This window comes from Eucalyptus grandis, chromosome 1, assembly GCF_016545825.1.
Source record: "Eucalyptus grandis isolate ANBG69807.140 chromosome 1, ASM1654582v1, whole genome shotgun sequence".
In the NCBI taxonomy this organism is placed as follows: domain Eukaryota; kingdom Viridiplantae; phylum Streptophyta; class Magnoliopsida; order Myrtales; family Myrtaceae; genus Eucalyptus; species Eucalyptus grandis.
Genome location: NC_052612.1, coordinates 37,628,522 through 37,651,842, shown reverse-complemented (window position 1 = coordinate 37,651,842; position 23,321 = coordinate 37,628,522). Strand labels below are relative to the sequence as shown.

The 23,321-nt window shown below is 38.6% G+C and overlaps 1 pseudogene; it reads right to left on the bottom strand.

Moving 5' to 3' along the window:
- Nucleotides 1-23,321, bottom strand: part of LOC104453613 — a 32,736-nt pseudogene that overhangs the window by 7,491 nt on the left and 1,924 nt on the right.

Here is a 23,321-nt window from a genome sequence, read left to right as displayed (position 1 = left end):
ATGAAATCCAACATTTTGCAATTTGCCAATGACAATGGAATCTGCCCCTGTAATAAATTTTCATTGATATCCAATATCTCCAAACTACATGCTATCGGGATGTTTTGGGGAATCTTGCCATTCAACTGGTTATTCCTCAAATTCAATACTATGAGTGACTCATTCATTAAACAATCAGGAATACTTCCATTCAGATGGTTATGCAATAAGTCAAGCATTTTAAGATTACCAATTTTGCAAATAGACTGTGGAATGCACCCATGGAGATTATTCTTCGAGAGGGAGAAGAACACCAATTTTGATAAGTTGTTGCTGATGTCATCCGGAATAATAGAATTTATGTTGTTATTTGAGAAATCCAAGTAGGAAGCATATGATTGGAAAGGTAGCATATTCCCTCGAAGCCTGTTTGAATGGAGGTCGACTATATCCAGAGTAGAGGACTACCTAGGGGTGTTTCAGAATCCTCAAATAAATTAGAGGAAAGATTGAGATGATTAAGACTTTCTAGTGTCCATATCCATCTCGGTATATTTCCTCGAATAAAATTGTGGGAGAGGTGGAGGAAGCTCAATTTGGATTGGTTAGCCAAAAACTGAGGCAATGTCGTCAACTGGCAGGAAGTCAAATATAAGGATGTAAGGTCGGGGAATGAAAAGGCCTGGGAAGCAATATTTATGGCATAAGTGGAAAAACGATTGTAGGAAAGATCTAAATTCGAAAGATTTCGTAATTGCTGAACCCAATTAATATGAAATGAGCCACTAAAATTATTGGAAGAAAGTGAGAGCTGGTTGAGCCCTTGAAGTTCCCATATAAACATCGGTAGTTCTCCTCCTATATCGTTGTTGCTCAAATCAAGTGTTTTCAGCATGCGTGATGGAGCATGAAAAGATGCCTTCAATTGACTAGAAAATCGGTTGTCAAAAAGTAGAAGAGCCTCAATCGATGGATGTGTGAACAGAGATCAAGAGATGAGGGAATATTTCCTTCAAGTAAATTGGATCGTAGGTCGAGAATAAGAAGACTCGAGAGGGATTCCCATTGTATCGAATCAATTGGACCAATTAGACTATTGGAGGACAAAGTGATTCGTACTAGATTTTTGGACTTGCTGAGTGATGGAACTAGACTAGTAAAATTGTTGGATGAGAAGATCAAATAAGAAAGTCGTGAGAGATTAGTGAAAGAGCTTGGGATATTCCCATCAAAGCTGCACCCCTCCAATTCTATTGTTGACAAATTCTTGAGATTACCGATCGAATCCGAGAGCCTCCCAAACATGTTAGTGTCACTAAGAACCAACGTCTGGAGAGAATTATTCTCCAGAAATTTTGGCAAAGAACCATGAAGGAGGGAGTTGGATGATAGGTCAAGGGTTTGAAGTGTTTGTACTTGGAAGATTTCATAAGGAAATTCTCCATACAGGCCAGCTCCCCATAGGCTCAAAGTTTTCAAGCTAGAGAAATTCGATAAGAAACTAAGAACTGTGGTGGACAAGTTGTTGCCATCGAGTTGAATGACTAATAGATTAGCAAGACTCATAAGGGAAGTGCTTAAAGGACCAAAGAGAGAACTATAAGACATACTTAATGTGACATCCTAAAATTTCAATCATGTTTTCAATTGAATAAATCGGGTCTTTCATCAACGCGACTATAGTGTTTTTCTCTGAGATAGCCACTCATGAGATAACTAGCCTATTCGGTGAAGCAATTAAGGGATTTTACTGCAATAGACTTGAGAATTCGACTAGGAACCAATTGCTTGACAGTACCAGTCTACAAGGGTCATTATGACACAATTAAAAATCGATCAGAGACCGGAGATAAGTTGATTCGACTAAGATGTATGATCAAAGTGTGGGTGATTCTATCTGATTGCAAAATTCTCGTCGATCGGCATTAGACCGATTTTCTATCGTTTTGGGTATCATGTGCCCGTATTCGAAACCTCGAGATTTTCACGACCACCGAGAGTCACCAATGTGTCGAAGAGGTACGTGTGGCTCGAAGATAATCGACCATGAGTTAATTGCACCAAAAATTCCTAAAAGCTATCCGGTAAGTTAGGTCACGCTAAAATTGCGTCGGATTGAAATTAACTGCGAATTTGAATTCTATTTCAGAAATCGAGGCAAAATTAAGTCATCTGATTTGTACGTGTGCTTAGGCAATGTGACGGCCCAAGTGGCGATGCACGGGGAGGAGGGGATGGCGGTGCGTCCGCACCTTGGTCCCTGAACGTGCGCAGGGAAGGGGTCCCTTGTCCAACATCGCTTAGGGGAGGAGTCTTGGGCTAGTTTATAAGGCTTGGGTCCTTCTAATCTATGTAACGCGTTTCATGTACGCTTCCGCCGCGCTAAAAACAAAGCCATGAAGGAGGGTGGGCTAGTGGGCCACACCTTCAAAGCGGACAATATTATGGCTTGGGAGAGGGAAGGCCCGAGGGATGACCCTCTGCCCCTGCATAACGCGTTTTAAAGCCGTGAGAACTCAGTGTCCAAAGCAGACGATATTACACAGTGGGGCTCGGGTCGTTACAGGCAGCCCTTGGGGCGTAACGTCATCTCACCCCGTTATGAGATAACATTTTTAGGTTCTTAGATGAAGAATTCCCCCGAGCAGCATGGTCATCCCTTGAGGGTTACCGAACGAGTTTCTAGTTATCCCGACCCCGGGAGTTTTGGGTCTATGAGCTTGTTGTAACCACTGTCTGGATCGAAGAGGTTCCACATCAGGAGATACCTAATCAATTCAGAGCATAGTTCCACTATGCTCCCAATGGCGTCAGACTAGGTCCCCTTAGGACTTTCGATATCCCTTCTGTGGTGATTGATGTTGCCCTGGACGAGGGTCCAGCTTACCCCCCTGATAGTGCAGTGGAGAACCCGCCGCCTCGCCCTAACCCTATGGAGACTGCCGAATCAACGAAGGAGTCAGACTAGTTAGTCATGGAGTAGCTTGTTTGAGGATCGACCTTTTTGTAGACATTGTAAATATCGGTTACTAATGTATGTGAATTAGTCTGATATGTATAAATGTATGATGCGGTTTTTGAAAATTGTGATCCTACTTTTCTATCCTATCTCGTTGTTGTCTAAGGATTAATTATTCGCTTCCGCATGTGCATAAAAATGAATGGGTCGGCAATGCGTCCTAGGACGTTGTTATTTAATCGACCACCGAGGGATGAGCACGTGCTCGAGGATCGGGGCATGACACTCAACACCTCAAGTTTCAGCACTAAAGAAGACAACGTGTTGCACCACTCACTTCCCTCAGCAAACACATCGACCCCATCAAGGTACAACTCCCTTAACTCCCCTAAATCCCTAATCAACGACCTCAAATTGGGCTTTCTCAAGTTTTAGCCAAGTCCAACTGAGATCAAGGGTACGTAACTTTGTCAGGCATGATAACTTTGCAAGAATATGCCCGGTGAATCCGGCATTGGACAAGTTGAGATGTGCCAAGCAGCTGAGATTCACGAGGCCCGATGGAATCACCATGGAATTGAAGTTGTTGAATGCCAAGTTCAGGCTCCGAAGGAACTCGAGCCTAAAGAGGTTCGATGAATCGTCGATTCCACCAGAGATCGACTCTTCGCTCAAATCAAGACCGACCACGAGGCCATCCTTGTGTTGAAATTCGGGATGTCATTCCTTAGTCACCAAAGTTGGGCTTTTATTTCACTTTTGACAATACTAGAATAAATATTCTTTATTTAACATGCTTTTTCAATCGAAATGAAATGCGATAATTTTATTTTCAAGGAAAAAAAAAGGGGAAAGTTAAGGAAATCCGCCTAAAATGTTGAGATTAGAACTTGACATTCCTCGGAGAAATTTTGGCTTGTCTTTTTTTTTTTAAATAAAAAAATGATTTGTGTGATCGGTTTCGTTTTTGTACTCACATTAACACGTAGAGATCCATTAAAAGTAGATAATGGATATATACAAAAAAACACATACATTATAGTCACTTTCTTTTATTAAATTAGTAGATTCAAGAGAAGAAATCAAAAGATTTACTTATATTTGAATTTTATTGTAAATATTTTATAGTACTATCAAAAAGTGGAAAAAAGTATAAACTAAAGAATTGGAAAATACAGTGGATTAATTACGAAGTATGAAATAGGAAGATACAATAATATGTTGAAAAGATAGAATGAAAAACCAAATAAGGAAAAACTAAGAATAAATTTCTCTTTCATTAAACTGAAAAGAAAAATAAGAAGAAAAAGGAAACAGGCTAAAGAAAACGATGAAACAGTGGGCGTTATGTTGTTTAAAGGAAAATAAAAAAGCGAAAAAAAAAAAGATTTAAAATTAAAAGAAAGAAAAGAAAAAGCGTACTGTAAGGACGTTCAAAAGAAAGAAAAGAAAAAGCGAACTGTAAGCATGTTCGGCTACTGCAGGAAAGAAGGAAAAACCCAAAAAAAAAACCCTTGCCATTTATTTTATTTCAAGAAAAGAGAATTGCAAGGGAGGAGGGGGAGGAAAAACAGGGGATGCTTCAGCTTGGAAATTGGGAGCAATCAAAGTAAACGCCTGCTAGTGGGGACGATTCTGTCTAGTCTTAACGTTCATTGCGGGACTGATGATGTTGTGTTGCTTTATCCGTGGAATCATGTGTAGGGTATAGGAGCAAAAACGCATTTGGGTATGTCATCCTTTCCGTAATCGTTTGCGGATTTCTTGGCATCAATTTAAGTTGTGCTGGCCAGATCAAGAAAAATCAAAATTCAATAAGTAGGACATGCCGAGATTAGGAAATTGGTTTAATATCTATGGTTAGTGATGAAAACCGATATGAAAACAGAATTTGGTTTATTAGAATGATCGAGAAATCGCATTTCAAGAAGCGTTAGATTTTTTTATTGGATCCATACTTGTCACAACTGCTGAAGCTAGATATTGAATCAAAGATGGATTCGATTTTCATGTGAATGGGCTAGTTTTTGGATCAAAGATAGTCGACGGAGAAAAGATTGCTGAAAATGTCATAAGATCTCTATTAAAAGAAAGTACATTTTGATCACTTGTTAAAATTTGATAACTAATTGAAAACAATTTTTTTTATTTATGGATTGATGGTTTTTTTTTCTGGTTAATTTGGGCTTGGGCCTACTTAAGGGTTCCTAATATTTTAGTAATCTTGATTAGTGTGCGAATGATTCTTCTAAGCAAACTCAATTTAATGATATCGTAATTGTATTATGGGTTTGCATTGGGAACATATTTGCTGGGGCTGACTTCCATGGTAGATGCTAGGTAATATTCCATGTCCAGATTTTCTTTGCTTTTCTACCTTAAGTAATGTCATCTTGCACAAAGTCACAACCATATGCAAGATTCTCTTTGAACGAATGTCTAGTGATGACCGAGACCGACTTTTAAGTGGTGTTGAGGATAATTTTCAGAGGGTACTTAGAAGAGGTCTAGTCAAATCTTGTCTATTATTTACATTTGAACCAGAGTTAAGTCAAGAATTTAAAACTTGGATACTTGATTTAAACTCAATCAAAGCTAAATTTTATTTTATTTTATTTTTCTTGGATCAAGCTTGACTCGTGATTTATTTTTATAAACTTGAAATGACTTAATTTGATTCGACTCGATTATCATAAATGAGTTTCCATTGGAGCTTGATTCAAGCTTGAGTTCAAATTTGACTTTTGTAAAATCTGAACTAATGAGATGTGGACTTGATTTAGTCTCGCACTCGAACTTGTAATAATTTAAGCTAGCTTGATTGGCTTGATTGGTTTGCACATAAAAAAGCAATTACAACCTAATGTCGAAGAAGCATGTGAGAAAATGCTAGTAAAGCACCTGATCATTTCAATATCGAGTGTCGCGTATCTCGTTCGAGTTGAGTTTTTTCTTCTAATTGGGATAAATATATTTTTAATCCTCTAATTCATCATATTTGTGCGAATGGATCCTCAATAGAGGAAGCCATTCCCACTTCGATGGACAGCTGGAGTCCACCGTGACTGCTTCTTTAAAGGTCAAACCTGTTATGAGTTCTTCACATTTTCCAACTATCACCAATCACCGCCACGGCGTTCGTGGCCACCAAACCCTCCAACCCTTCTCGTGTCTCTCGCTTTTCCACCTTCGTCTTCTACATATTAATCTCTTATTTTTTCCTAGAACAAAACTAGTTTCTTTTGATGTTAACATTACTGACTTTTACCTTTTCAAAATAATAATAATAATAATAATAATAATAATAATAATAATAATAATAATAATAATAATAATAATAATAATAATAATAATAATAATAATAATAATAATAAATCATCCTAGCATGCCACACCAACATACTAAAAGTTATTTAAGGACTTGACCGAGAATGGGGTAGAGTTGGAGGAGTTGATTCCCCAAAAAAACTAAAATTGATGGATCCAAATGCATAGACAACATAAGTTAGGAGACTAAAATCGAACTTAACCCCACTAGCAAGCAAACACCAGTTAGCTAAGGTATTCAAAACATTATCAACTCATAGAAGAAGTCCTTAAATAATTGTTAATGTGACTAGGAAAATATATTTATAAAGTTCAAGAATTATGTAAACTCTATCTACTAAAAATAGATAAGTGCCAACTTTTTTATAAATCTCGACCACTAACATAACTATTTTTTTATTATAATTTTGAACATTTCAGTCTTTTCCTTTCTACATAGATCCTTTACTCCTTTCTCAACTTTCCTATAAAAATATATGTTTTTTCTTTCCAACTTTTGGATATTATTATTATTAAGGCTAGGTTTAGTTAAGGGTGTGAAAATGACTAATTTAATCCTAAATCTATCATATACTCCGATGTAGTTCTAAAATTTTCAATTGGTCAAATGCAATTATGAACTTTTGCATTAAATTCCAATATAGTCTTGCTTGTCAATTTTTACCTTAAAATAGCGATGTGGCACTATAGCCATCATTGGCTGTCCTGTGGGCTTGGCCAACAATTTACATAGACAAATTTATTTAAAATGATTTTCGAGTAATGTTATTTGTTTTTTTTTTTTTCAATACTGACATAGCTTCACACTTTTGAAGGTTAAACTCACTGTATCTTTAAAATAGAGCCCCATATTTGAAATATAACTTATACTACAGGTGATTGAAGCCTACATCAGCCTTCATCACAATTTTGACCTTCAAATTCTATAATGAATATTTTTTAGATAAGGGTCATTTACATCAGACCAATTGCTTGATACGATATACCGTTTTGTCTTGGAGACATAATTAGGATGCCACAACATTAGAAATACATTAGCAAAGCCACAAAGTTGAAAAAATTCTGGATTATATCGAAATGCTATATCAAATGAATATAAGACCGAATTAATGATTTTTCTTTGGGTAATTGCACCAGGAATCTTAAAACTTGGAGTGTGAGTGTACTCAATGTGCTCAACGCAGAGCCATGTAAACTTCGCGTCTTCAAGCTCACTATCTTGCGGAGCCGTCCCTGAGACCGCATTGAATATAATGTCTGCGGGAGTAAAATTATCAGAATCCTGAGCCAGCCATCTCCCACCGACCTGTCTCAATGAAATTGACGTGCAGATCCTAGAGTGCCTTAACTTTGCACAAATGGACACTTAAGTGTCATAACTACGAAAGGTACACTTAAGTGCCAAAATCGGAGTAAAATGGATCACTTGAATACCAATCTAACCAAAGTCCGGCCAAACGCTAACGTGGCATTTTTCCGGCAAACCAAGCCCAAAACGACACTGTTTTTTGCATGATGACGTGGCCAAATAATACAAAAACGGCATCGTTTTGGGCTGACGTGGTAAAAAAATAAATAAAAACTAAATAAATTAAATTTAAAATTAAATTTAGTTAAAATATTTAAAAATAATAATTTTAAAATTAAATTTAGTTAAAATATTTAAAAAAAAAAAGGAAAGGAGCCGGGAAGGGCCGGTGACGAGCGAGGAGGGTCGGCCCGGGGTCGCCGGGCCCCGGCCGGGTCGGCGACCGGGCCGACCGGCAGGCGACGGGTCGCGAGCCTCGCCGTGGCCATAGATTTGAGGAGGGTCGCGGCCCTCGCCCGGATCTGGCGAGGGTCGACGACCTTCGCTCGGCCCGGGCCAAGGGCGCCACTCGGGGGGCGATCCTCGGCGGGCGGCGGCCCTTAGCCGGCCGGGCGAGGGCCGCCGACCCTTGCCGGATCCGGGCGAGGGCCGTCGACCCTTGCCGGAGATCTGGTGAGGGCTGCGACCCTTGCCACCGGTCGGTCGGGGTCGGCTGGGCCCCGCCAGGCCCTGGCGACCCGGCCGACCCTCCCGCCGTCGCCGGCCCTTCCCAGTGGCGGCGGGGCAACGGCGGTGGTGGCGGCTCGGGGCGATCCCTCGGCCGCCTCCCCACATTTCCTTTTTTTTTTTTTAATTTTAAAATGATTAATTTTAAATATTTTAACTAAATTTAATTTTAAAATTATTATTTTTTAATATTTTAACTAAATTTAATTTTAAAATTATTATTTTTTAATATTTTAACTAAATTTAATTTAATTATTATTTTTTTTTTTTACCATGTCAGCCAAAAAAACAACGCCGCTTTTGCATTATTTGACCATATCAGCGTGTAAAACGGCGTCGTTTTGGGCGCACTTCACCAGAAAAATGCCACATCGGCATTTTGGCCGGACTTTGGTCGGAGTGGCACTCAAGTGATCCGTTTTTCTTCGAATGTGGCACTTAAGTATACCTTTTGTAAATTATGGCACTTAAGTGTCCCTTTGTGCAAAGTTATAGCACTTGAAGCATTCTTTTGCCCAATGAAATCTTCCCATTTTTGTTCTTCTTCACTTCCAGGATCCTCAACGTTTTCAACTTCCCACGGAGAACCTCTAGCCCCTTCTTTGAGCACTTTGGTGCCACCACAGTCTCATAAAACATTCGAGTTTCACCATCGGTTGGGCTTCTATATGCAGAAAGTAGGACAATGCAAGGTTAGTGTTGATGTTCAGCTCAATAAATTTTATCAAGTGAAACATTACAATACTGACTCAGCAATAGGAGACCCACACCTACACCAGCATCGTTGTTCAATTTCGAGGGATGCCCCTGCTGAATGAGGTTTTAAGTATCAAAAACTCACGATCCTTTGTATTTATCAGAGAATTATTATATATTATGCAATGTGACAATAGGCATAACATTTGTAGCCTAATTCGTAGCTCAAACTAGTTGACTCAAGAATGAGCTTTAATCTGGAACTCTATGGATTTAAAAAATGACAAGCCTCTTTCGGTTTATTATATTTGGATTCAGTAGGTCTACTATATAAGGAAATTAGAATTTTCTCTTTGTAACTTACATAATGAAATTAATATATATCTCGTCAATTTCTACGTTGAAAGGCCACTACACCACCAAACGCACTAACCTTTGACTACTAATCTGCATGCTTCAAGAATATCACCATCGGAAGCCACCCCACAAGGATTTGTATGCTTTACAGCGACACATGTAGGGTCGCTAAACTGGGATACGTAATTCGAGGCAGCATCCTCATCCAGATAGTTATATGACATTTCTGGCAGCATCAATACATTATTCACAACAAATGAGAGAGAGATTTGCTATTGTTACCGTGATCTGTTGGTGAAGTAAAAGAACTTTATGGAAAAAAAACACTATTCTTGCAATTGCTCAGAGACTTCTAGAGAGCATCTAATCTCATCTCAAAGACATGGTTATGATACTATAAAGGAAGCCAATTAGTCCCCTGTATCGTTAATCTCCTTTGCAAAACATTATTAGTGTTTCCTTGTAACTAACATTTTGCACACTAACACAAACAGATTGTTGACCTGGAAAAGAAAAGAAACTAGATGCTCCTTAAGAATGATTTGTAGAATTATGTAAACCTGCCAACAAAACCAGAAGTTGAAGCTACCCAGTCAGATGGAGTAATTTGAGATGTGTTTGATTGACATGTGATTCAGACGTTCCAATTGATGTGTGCATCTATTATACGCATTGAGTATATGAACTGTACTGATGTGCAAGAAGGAACTAAGGTGAGGTAAGTCTCATTGGTTGTGTGTGTAGACCGCCTCTAGGCGTATTTCCTTTGTGATCGGGGTTTAGAACGTGAACTCGCTGAGATTTATATCTCACCCCGTTGTGAGCTAATCTTTTTAGGTCCTCAATTTGGAGATATCGGAGGTGTCGTGGAGGATCCAAAGCCAGAGTCGAAAGGATTCGGAGTAGAGGTTGTCTGGTAGTTCTCTTAGGGCAGACCTTAGGGTACAGGCTTGTAGGATTGACTTGATTTGTATATACAGCATGACAGCACCACTTCTAAGCTCATATAGGTGAAGTATTTATAATGTGCTTCTGTTACTATTAACACATTACAAATTTGTACTATACTTCATTAAGAATTCAATTCAACCTACAAAACGTAACAGACGATACTAACTTCTCATATCGGGACTATGTTAGTATCAAACAATCGCATTCAATAACTTGTTCTTACCCATTAAACCTTGTAACTAACGATGTTCTAGAAAAAAAATCGGGTTATCATTATTGGTGATTTTAATTAAAGGGTTTCAGCCCCGTTTCTTATGAGGTCATCTTTACCCCATATCCTAGTAAAGCCTTTGTCAAGGCATTAGCAAGATTATTGCTTAACTTCACGTAGACAATTGTTATGGTACCATCTTTAATCAATTGTCTCACATATTCATGTCTTAGACTAATATGTCTAGACTTACTATTATAGGTGCTACTATAGGCTTTTGCCAAAGTAGCCTGACTATCATAGTGGATAGAAATAGGAGGCATAAGACTATGCCATAATTTGATATCCAACAACAAATTCCTAATCCATTCAGCCTCTTTCCCAGTTGCTACTAAACAATGATTCAAATTCCATAATTGAGTGAGTTATACATATTTGTTTCTTTGCTCATTCAAGAAACAACACAAACATCAAATGTGAAAATCCATCCAATAGTGGATTGTTTATCACCCACACTTGTAATCCAACTATCATCGGTGTATCCTTCTAATATAGCCGGATTATTATAGAAAAATAAAATAACCAAAAATTCTGGCAATAGCTTTTCAATGTTCTACATTTGGATTATTAGTATATCTACTCAACTTGGACATAGAAAAAGCAATATTAGGTCTAGTACATCATCATATACATTAAAGACCCTATAGCACTTACATATTTAAGTTGCACTACTGCTCTACCAATATTATAATTTAATTTAATACTAAATCAAATGGAGTACACATTTCTTTGAAGCCAAGATGTTTAAATTTATTTAACATCATTTCCATGTCATCACTTTAGCTTAAATAATAACCCCACTATTTAAAAAAATTAACATCCAATAAAGTATCTACTTCACTCAAATCTTTCATTTTAAAATGAAAGTTAGATATATATATTTGCCTCAATGACTCCAATCACATTGGCTCCATAGTCCCCTTCAAATACCCCCACTTCAAGACTATTTTAAGAGGCATCCAATATGATACGTACGTTTCATCATTTTATCCAATTAATAATAAACCAAGTATAGAAATCCACCCAAAAAAAAAGTATAGAAATCCATACAAGGATGGGAAATAAGTAAAAATAAATAGATAAATTCTAGCAATTTATACACCACCCCTAACAATCAAAAGCATGTGAGAACAGAAGCATACAGCAAATAATTTTCCAATAGCTTCACCAAGACAAACCGACGGTAGAACAAAAGATTGCCCCCTCATTACGATGGTTCATCATTTCAATAAGATCTTTCGGTTGTGTGTATCCAAATTCGTCAACAGCAAAACCAAAAAAAATGTTTACGAATTTTAGATCACTGAGAGGACAGTCAATCGAATTCTCCAATTTCTCATTCTCAGAAAGATCAAACAATAGTTAAAAAAGAAAAAGTTGCCGTAATGGGTCAACACCACCAATGCACGGAATGTGATATGATGCATTTCTCAATCAAATAATTTCCTCGCTCAAACTAGGAACCTAGATTGAGAATCACCAACCAACTTGCGGCGACCGCGATAGAGATGAACGACACGGCCGACCAGACATGCATCGGGTTCTTGTCCTTGGGAAGTACTCACTTGGAGCTCCAATCTCGTAAACGTCCTTACGCACGGCCCCTGGAGCCTGCTCATGACGTTCGAGTCCCTCCCGAAGTACTTGAGGAGGAAGGAGTTCTCGTTGCCAAGAGTTTGCCACACGATTGAGATAGCTAGTATAAACACCTAGAGGGGAGTGAATAGGTGCACAAACAATTTATCGAAATACGGAAGCGATTCTTAGCATATGATAGAAAGGAAATTCTCTCTTGATTAACAAAATGAAATACGATCGAGGTAGAGAGAGTGAGGAAGAGAAAATTGAACACGGGATTTATAGTGGTTCGGCTTATTCCAAGCCTACGTCCACTCTTCCGCACGACAACCCACCGGCTGGATTTCACTATGATCAAAAGAGAAGTTACAGCACAGCTTTGCCTTGATTCCACAAAGTGTAGATGTTCTACCACACCTCCTCAAGGTTTCTCACAAATATAGACTCTCTTTTGTATACAAGTATTCGCTCAAAGGATTTGTCTAAACAAAAGGAGCTTCGAGACTTTGGAATTCTTCTATCGCGCACACCTTGAACAACTAAGACAGTCTTCCTTATAGACTCCTTTATGCCATCATACCCGTTGGCACTTACCAAAGGAATTCCTCCAATCTACCCGTTGGATGGAATCAATTAGGAAGATTGTTCAAGCTATTAAAGGAACGTGTTGATAGCCCATCAATCATGTTCGCCCATACAATCGGGATCTCGGTTTCCATAAGCGAGAACCTTCCAATAATATTTAGGCAATCACCGGATCTTCATTTATCGAATCAATCTTCGATCAATCAAAGGACTCCGTTTATGTTTTCTCCAGCCACGAGATCTTCTCCCGTTGATAAGGTTAAATCCTTAACGAAACATCCAGTTACGGATAACCTTTCTTCAACGGATTAGAGACTGTCAATGAGGATAGACTTTGAGTCTTGAGTCGGCTGTCCTGAGGTCTTCGAGACTTTAAATAGCGAGTCTGCAAGCCTTCGGACTAGACTGATTGAAACGTTTTGTCAACTTCAAAACACTTCAAGAAGATTTCTCCAACAATTTCCCCCTTTTTGATGGTGACAAAACTTTCCTGCAAATTTGGATAACTTTGACCTGCAAAACATTTCTCAAACACATATGCATATCTTATAGAGATAAATGGCTAACAGAATAACACTAGAATCTGCAACCACGAAAATAGGTTAGTCGGTATATGATGAAGCCATTCATAAGATATCAATATTGGTTAATAGAAGCAGTCAAGTCCAAGTCTAGTTCAGTTCTTATCTAGACACAAACCAAAGTCAAACAGATTCAAACCACAAAACAATCCAACAAACAATTAAAAGTTTAATGAATGAAAAGTTTTTGATCAAATCTTGCATCTCTCCCCTTTTGTCATCATTAAAAAGGATGAGATGAAGTCAAAATTGCTTGGGAACGCGGACAAGCTGGAAATCTTCCATTGAGCGGACGATGCCTTCCAACCTTTTAAAGTCTTCCTTTAGCCGTGCAATCTCCTCACTCTTGGCATTGGCCCGATTCTCGAACAGAGAGGGCTTGCATCTTATCATTCAATGAACAGGAAGAAGCTTGACCTTCATTCTTCAAGCTTTGAACTTCGCATCCCAAGGCATAAATCTGACCTCGCATCTCCAAAAGAATATCCATGATTCTGCGAAAATCTGCTCCATTATCGGTTTGAGTACTTGCTTGGCTCGATCGATGGAGTAAATGCGACGATGGTAGATCGGCATAATCTTGCGGGTTTGGCGATGAAACTTCATGACCTTCCTCTGGAAACGAGATGCATAAACATCCTGCAGGTGCCGTGAGCGACCCGACTCCTTCACTTGCATCGGGACATGAAGACTTCACACCTTTCTCTGATCTCCCCCTGTTTCCATGCCTACAGGTGGAGAAGAGTGTTCTTCAGGTTCTCCTTCTTCTCTTCTTTCTTCTTTAAGTCTTTCCTCCTCTGTTTATTTTTCAGCTTCTATTTCTTCTTCTTCCTTCTCCTCTGCTTCTTTCGTCATTTGCTCCAATTCTTTCTGTGGAACAGGACGACTTAAATTCTTCAAAGCCAATGCAGAGATGGTGATGTCTTCCTCATCTTCTTCATCCTCAACAAGGAGAGCTCTTCTTCTCTTGGATGGAGCAACCATGGGCTCCTTCCCTTTTCTTTTAGCTGCGAAGATATTTGATGAGATTTTGCGGGAGTCTTCTCCTTGAATTTCTCCAACTCCTTGCTCGGTTCCTTCGACGCATTTTGGTCACCATTTTCAGACCTACCACCATATGATCGCATGGTCGAACACAAAAGATTTGTGGAGGCTGAATATTCGAGATGTCCGAATAACTTCGTAACAAGGCTTGGGTAAGGGAGTTGACCTCTGTCCTTCATCATTGCTCTATACATGTGAAACATCACGGTGTGAGGGAGAGAAAACCTTTTTCCAAAGAGAATGGCATACATCGGCTTGGCCTCCGAACTTGAAACATCGGTCTTGGAAGTTGATTTCGGTCGGAGGCAATTAATCACAATCTTGTGAAGCAAGATGTTGAATGCACCCATCCTTAAGTAGGTGATCTTTTCATCTGTTCTCCTGTCCTTCACCGGTTCAAGTGTGGCCCGAGCAATGGAAACTTTGATTGGGCGATATCTTCCTCTTTCTACTTCTAACACATCGCAAAGCATATTCATATCCACAACATAGTCTTGATCTTTAACGCTGAAAGAGAATCTATTCGCATCTAAAAGCTTAGATTTGAATAGAAATATGCGATTAATTCGGCATATGCCTCTGTAGAGTCGGACAGAACTTTTCAAGTTGAAGATAACTGAAATTTTCCCTCAAGTTCACATTCACGCATCCAGAAAATCAAAATCCACACTCCTAGGTTTATTACCCCACGCTTCAGCAATTTCGAGTACAAATCCTTTTGCTCCTTTGATCTGAACAAATCTCCCCTTTTTCCTTGATTTTCAACCGCAACACCCATTTTCGGTTGAAATTGACTGTATAATTTATCATCATCATTCCCATCTACAGGATTCGGCCCCTAGTCACGAGGATCACTTGGGATATTTGCAAGGGTTTCCTCAGCCACCCCTTTTCGAGCAATTCCCAAACTTTCCATTTTCGCAGAAAGATATATTCGTTCCCATGTCCTTTGTCTTTAAGAAAATCATCAATGTAGTTCAAAGGAGTGCAATTCCTTTTAGGGCACGATATAATGGTAAATATAAGCGGGCTTTTGAACTCTTACGAGTGCATCCTCGATGATTTCTTCCTGTTGTTGATGATCAACGCCTTGAGGACTAGATGGAGGAGAATGACGCTGTTGAGAATGTTGTGGGCTCGCTTCTTTGTTGGAGTCACTTCATCTTGATAAGATCGAAGTGCGTAGGCCCCTCACTCATCCGCCGTGGTCCCTTGCTTGCGATTCTTGAGGACTTTCTTGAAGATGACATCTTTCTCGGTTTTGGAAGATTCCTTGCTTGACTTTCCCGGGAAAGATGACAACTTTTGAGGATTAAACGAAGAAGACAAACGGGAATGGAGGATCGATGCTTTCTTGGGTTTTTGAGAGAAAAGTGAAGAGGAATCGACGGTGCACGATCGGTTAAAAGAGGGATAAACGAACCGTCACAAAGGAAATAAAAGAATGCCTTTTCAAAATAACTGTCTTTTTCCATAAAAATAGCCATTTCAAAAATAACTTCCTTTTTGAAAATGAAACGATGCAATATTTACGTCAATTAAATATAGCAACAATTTAAACACAGTCTGACGATCGTACCTTTTCAAGATGAGATTCAAGGGAGAAAGACTTACAGTCTGACGGACGTACCAAGACTGTCTTTCAGATAAAGTCTTGTAAGTCTGAGTCTGAAGGTCTTTAGACTTTGATATCCTCATACCTCAAAATGTTGAGTCTGGAACGTATAGACTCAAATTGATTTTTCTCCAAAGGCTTTGTGAATATATCCGCGAGTTGATTCTTTGAGTCAACAAATTGAATTGAAACATCTCCATTTTGAACATGGTCTCTAATAAAGTGATGTCGAATCTCTATATGCTTTGCTCTTGAGTGGAGAATTGGATTTTGGTGAGGTTGATAGCGGGTATTGTCGCAATTAATCTCCGTGCATGAGTCTTCAATTTCAAAGTCTCTTAGCTGTTGTTTTATCCATAGAATTTGCGAACAGCAGCTTCCCGGGCTACATACTCTACTTCATTGTTGAAATGGACACGGTGCTTTGTTTCCTTGAAAACCAAGACACATCACCTTCCAAGCAGCGGCAAGTTCCCGAAGTGCTCTTTCTATCAACTCTACAACCGGCCGGATCTGCGTGCCCGAATATCCCCGAGAAGATTGAAGTCTCCTTCTTAGGATACCAAAGGCCGATGCTTGATGATGAAGCAACGTATTTAATGATGCGTTTCGCAGCAGAGATGGGATTCTCTAGGATCGATTGAAACCTAGCACGGATGCAAACACTCAACAAGATGTCGAGTCTAGAGGCGGTAAGATAAAGGAGTGAACCAATGATGCTCTGTACGGCTTTTGATCAACTTTCTTCCCTTCTTCATCTTTGTCTATCTTCAAAGAACTTGACATCGGTATGTCGGTCTTTTTGCACTTTTCCAGTCAAATCTTTTGACAAGATCATTAACATATTTTTCTTGATAAATAAAAGTTCCTTCCTTCAATTGTTTTATTTGAAGACCAAGAAAGAATGTTAACTCTCCCATCATACTCATTTCAAATTCATCCTGCATAGACTTAGAAAATTTCTTGCACATATTTTCATTAGAAGATCCAAAAATAATGTCATCCACATATATTTGAACAAGTAAGAAACTTTTGATCTCCTTTTTGATAAATAAAGTCGTATCTACTTTACCTTTTACAAAACCATTTTGTATTAAAAACTTACTTAATTTGTCGTACCAAGCTCGAGCTGCTTGCTTTAAACCATACAAAGCCTTTTTTCATCCCGAAGACCGGAGTCGCTTCTTTGGGTCTTCAAACCACTGTGGTTGTTCCACATAAACTTCCTCATGGATAAATCCATTTAGGAAGGCGCTTTTGACGTCCATTTGGAATAACCTGAAATTCTTATAACAAGCAAACGCAAGTAATAGTCGAATAGCTTCTAACCTTGCTCTTGGAGCGTAAGTCTCATCATAGTCTATTCCTTCTTCTTGCGTATATCCCTTGGCCACGAGTCTTGCTTTGTTTCGTACGACTTTTCCTTTCTCATTCATCTTGTTTCGAACACCCATTTAGCTCCAATAACATTTTACCTTTTGGTTTGGATGTCAATTCCCCGGACATCATTAATGCTGAACTATCGAGCTCTTCTTGCATAGCTTCAATCCAGCTTTCATCGGATAAAGCTTCTTCTATGCTTTTTGGTTCAATTTCGAAACAAGAGCCACAAACTAGACTCTTCTCGCCTTTTGGATGCAGTGCGAATTCCTTCATTAATTTCGCCGATTATAAGATCTTTGGGATGACTGGACTTATGCTTCCGGTTACTTGTTGATTTGTCGGATGATGATCTCTTTCTTTGTTTGGATTTTCACGAACATCCACGATGCTGGTTTTCTAGAGTCGAGATGCTTCTTGAGTTGTAAGCTTTGGAAGATGCGGGAGCGAGGTTCGAGACTCTTCTTGATGAGTCGACTTGATTCATCTTGCGTTGAGTCTTGAAATTTGACATTCATTGACTCCTCCACGACGGCTCTTCTTGTTATAGACTCAAGGCTTTGCTTGATGTAGAATATCCAAGGAAGATACCTTCATCGATCTTTCTTCAAACTTACCAACTCGATCTTTTGCATTTTTCAATATAAAACATTTGCAACCGAATACATGAAAGTATGAAACAATAGGCTTCTTATCTTTGAACAATTCGTAAGGGTTTTCTCTAGAATAGGTCTTAAGAAGACTCTATTGATGATATAACATGCTGTTGAAACAGCTTCAGCCCAAAATCGTGAAGAAATCTTGCTTTCAATTAAAAGAGTTCTAGCCATTTCTGAAGAGATCTGTTCTTTCTTTCCACAACTCCATTTTGCTGAGGAGTATATGGAGAGGAGAACACATGATTAAAGCAGATTCATCACAAAATTTTGTAAAATCTTGATTTTCAAATTCACCTCCATGATCTGTTCTTATACTTGAAATAACACATCCTTTTTCATTTTGAACCTTTTTAGCAAACTTTTCAAAATACGAAAGGTTTCGGACTTACTTGCAAGGAAATATACCCAAGTAAACGGGAGTAATCATCCACAATTACTAGGCAATATTTCTTACCTCCAATACTCGTGTGTTCGGTTGGTTCGAAGAGATCCATATGCAGCAAGCTTGTAGTATATGATTAGTAGAGACATGATTTATTGGCTTAAATGAATTTCTTACCTGTTTTCCCAGAATACATGGAGTGCATGGATCAGTCTTTTGATAAGGTAATTTGGGTAGTCCTCGAACAAGCTTTTTTGATGAGATTTTGGCTAATTGCTTCATGTTGACATGACCAAGCTTTCTATGCCATAAGCTTGCTTCGTCTTGAATTGAGATAAAACATTGCGATTCATTTGGTTTCACATCCGAAGATAGATGTTTCCATGTCTTCGACCCATGAAAGACGAGTAGAGTCTTTGCGATTCCGAAACATATTCCTTCTTGAAAGAAGATCTTGAAACCAGTATCACACGTTGACTAATGCTGAGAAGATTGTAATTAAGTCCTTCCACTAAGGAAACATTACTTATTGTGAGATTTCCAATTTTCACGAGTTCCAAATCCCACAATACTTCCTTTGCTGTTTTCCTCCAAATGAAACTTTTCCACCATTTACTTGAGCAAGCTTTATAAAATAATTTGAGTCTCTGTCATGTGTCTTGAGCATCCACCGTCAAGATACCACTTTACCTTTTTCTTGACGGTGACCTGCATTTAAAAAAAGAGTCTCAAGCTTTCTTTGGTACCCAAACTTTCTTGGGTCCTTTGGTGTTAGTAACATAAGCAAGTATTAGCCCATAATTTCTTAACAGGTTTCCAAACCATAGGACACTCTTTTTCAAAGTGATCCGGATTTGTTGCATTTTGAACATCGAGAGCATTTCTACCTATAGATTTTACAAAAACTTTCTTGAAGTGATTTTTGTAAACCTCTCTCGAGAGTCTTTTCTTAATTCTTTCTTTTACTTTAGGAAAATCAATCAAGGGAATTGTTTCGCTGTCATACCTAGACCGGACTTATTGAAGTAAGGTCTTTGAGCTGAAAGAATTTTCTCAAGTTTTCAGACCTATTGAAAATTTCTTTGAGATATTTGATAAGTCTGTTTTTAAAAGAGCATTTTCTTTTAAAAGATTATCTTCATTTTCTTTAAGAGTGGAAACAAATCAAGTCTAGACTTTTAACTCTTTCTACTAAAACATTTTCCTTTTGCTTTAGAGCTGAGTTTTCCTTTTCAGTTCGGAAATTCTTTTGAGAGAAGTCTTAAGACTAAACACGAGTTCATCAATGTATTTAGAAACTTTGACAGGAATTTTAAAATTACTTGCCTCAAATTCACTTTATCGAGTCCGGGATCGATCCAGTCGAGTCTAATTGTGCCATCGAGACATAGATTGGCATATTCATTATCACTTTCTTCACACTCTGTGTCACTCCGTTTCGGCTTTGAGAGCTTTTTGAAATTTTTCAGCTTTTCCTTTCTTCTTCTTCGAAGAGGACAGTTGGAGTCGATGTGTCCCTTTTTCTTACATTCAAAGCGGACTATGTCTTTGTTTGGTTCCTCATCATCAACAGACTTGGTGCTGCTGTCTTTGAAAGCTTTGTTTCTTTGAGTTGAACCTTCTTCCTTTTCTATTCGGTTTTTCGAATCTTCTTATCATGAGCAAGCTCCTCATTGTCCATATCTTCTTCGAATCTGTATCATCGGAATCATCATTTGATTTTAATGCAATGGATTTCTTACCTTTTGGATCTTCATCTTCATTGATCCGTTCCACTTCATAAGACTGAAGAGTTCCAATTAACTCGTCGACAAATAGTGGCATAATTCTTTGCGTCTCTCTTATCGAAGTCTTTATGTGATTCCAATCCTGGAGAGTCCACGCAGACGACTTGTTTACCTTCATGGGATCGAAGTTGGTTGACCTTGATTTTCAAGACCATTCACAATATCTGTAAAACGACTAAACATGTCGGATATAGATTCTCCTGGTTTCATTACGAAGGCTTCATATTGACCGAGAAGAATGTTGATTCTTGTTTCCTTCACTCGTCTGTTCCTTCATAGGTGATATGCAATCTGTCCCAAACTTCTTTTCTTTGTACCACAAGAAGATATTCTATTATATTCAGTTGGTGATAAAGCACAATATAAGGAGTAAATTGCTTTTGCATCGAGTGCTTGTCTCTTGATTATTTCTTCTGAGACATTCCGCTGGTCTCATCGGTTTCTTTTCCTCTTTCGAGAGGCGATGCGGTGGTAGGAGTAATTCCTTTTTCTACAACGTCCCATTCCAGAGGATCCTTTGATCGAAGGAAAGCTTTCATCTTGTTCTTCCGGATGTTGTAATCCTTTCCATCAAAGTAGGGTGGTGCAGTATTGCTTTACCCTTCCATCAGCCACAGGTGCTAGCATACTAGCCATGGATCTTTTACTACGAAGTAAAACACTTCAAATAAAGTAAGTACACAGGCTCGATACCAATTGAGATAGCTAGTATAAACACCTAGAGGGGGTGAATAGGTGCACAAACAATTTATCGAAATACGGAAGCGATTCTTAGCATATGATAGAAAATTCTCTCTTGATTAACAAAATGAAATACGATCGAGGTAGAGAGAGTGAGGAAGAGAAAATTGAACACGGGATTTATAGTGGTTCGGCTTATTCCAAGCCTACGTCCACTTTCCGCACTGCAGCCCACCGGCTGGATTTCACTATGATCAAAGAGAAGTTACAGCACAGCTTTGCCTTAATTCCACGGTGTAGATGTTCTACCACACCTCCTCAAGGTTTCTCACAAATATAGACTCTCTTTTGTATACAAGTATTCGCTCAAAGGATTTGTCTAAACAAAAAGGAGCTTCAGACTTTGGAATTCTTCTATCGCGCACACCTTGAACAACTAAGACAATCTTCCTTATATACTCCTTTATGCCATCATACCCGTTGGCACTTACCAAAATTCCTCCAATCTACCCGTTGGATGGAATCAATTAGGAAGATTGTTCAAGCTATTAAAGGAACGTGTTGATAGCCCATCAATCCTGTTCGCCCATACAATCAGGATCTCGGTTTCCATAAGTAGAACCTTCCAATAATATTTAGGCAATCACCGGATCTTCATTTATCGAATCAATCTTCGATCAATCAAAGGACTCCGTTTATGTCTTCTCCAGCCACGAGATCTTCTCCGGTTGATAAGGTTAAATCCTTAACGAAACATCCGGTTACGGATAACCTTTCTTCAACGGATTAGAGACTGTCAATGTGGATAGACTTTGAGTCTTGAGTCTGGCTGTCCGGAGGTCTTCAGACTTTAAATAGCAGAGTCTGCAAGCCTTCAGACTAGACTGATAGAAACGTTTTGTCAACTTCAAAACACTTCAAGAAGATTTCTCCAACAACGATGTCCCCACAACCCTTGGCCAACTTCACGCTCATCTCTGCTGCTCCTTTCGCGAATTCCTTCGCATGGTCCACCGCATTCCTGATCTCTCCGACACTGGCGTCTCCAAATTCAATCATTTTTTTAACTAAAACAATATCCCCATGAGTTCACATATTTCGCAGCCATTTAGACAAATCTAGAATGTGACTCCTCGAGGTGGTAAAAAAAAAAAAAAAATCAAAATTGGACCATAGCTACGAAAGTACCTCCTACTTGATATGGATACAAAATGCCAATCAGCGGAAGAGATTAAAAGGCATCTTCAAAAAAGTGAATCCATCATGTATCTACCCCTTGACGAGACCGAGTTATTGATGTGTGCAGGGACCCAGACAACACATTCTTGATAGTCATACCAAGGTAATGTTGGAAATTAATTTAGAGAAAACACACTGTTTATTGTAATCAGATCATCAATGTAAAGAAGACGATAATAATTTTATAATATCCTTCTTACAAATCTTAAAGAAGAAGAAAATAAGATATCACTAGAAAAAACATAAATTAGAGGTGAGGAACGGATATCTGAATCTCCTTAAGGTGATTAGTTCCTACCAATGGTGCTCCGCAAATTCACGAACTATGCCTCCCAAGATACAACACCTCGAACATGTTTGGATTAGCACTATACAAACAGGACTCAGTCGAACCGTTCGATTGAACCAGCATACTCAGAAGAATCAGAGGAGTAGAAAAGTATATCAAAGCCTTTTTGGAATCGAGTCGGAAAAACCAAAACCGAAAAACTATAATGAAGCTCTATGCTCCCATCTATTTATAGAAATTTTTAGTTCATGTATAGAAGAGATACATGAATTAAATAGACGCATGTATCCACGAAATTCATGAATCAAGAGATACATGAATTCAAGAGATTCATGAATCTAGAGATACGTGAATTCAAGAGATTCATGAACTCTATAAATACATTAACTAAAAGATACATGAATCTAGGAAATTCATGAATTCAATAGATACGTGAACATAAAAGTTGAGGAAATTCATGAATTCAATAGATACGTGAATAGAAAAAACATATCTTAATTTATCGACTTTTGTTGATCCATTAACCATAATTATAACCATAATTACAACAATCCCCCACAGTAATGGATCAACAAAACATTTTTGACTCGAAGGAATCTGAGCATGCACATTGAAATACACTGCATCAAGATAGGTGGCTTTCGCTTTGAACCTTCTTTAGTGAAAGCCTATCGAACTTACTTAACTAGTCGATGAACTAAGCCTTGAATCGCCAGTTGTTTGTGTGAGCCTAGACAATAAACCTCACACGGAGTATTTCCAATTCAAGATTGGTCCTCGGTTGTGCTCATTCTTTCGGCCCTGAACCTCTCGGGATTCATGCGTGTTTTAGAAAATCTAGCTTTTAAAGATTTTCATAGAGTCGGCCAGCTCCACGCATATAGGTGCATTCTTATTAAAGATATCCTACTATATCTTACTTGGATG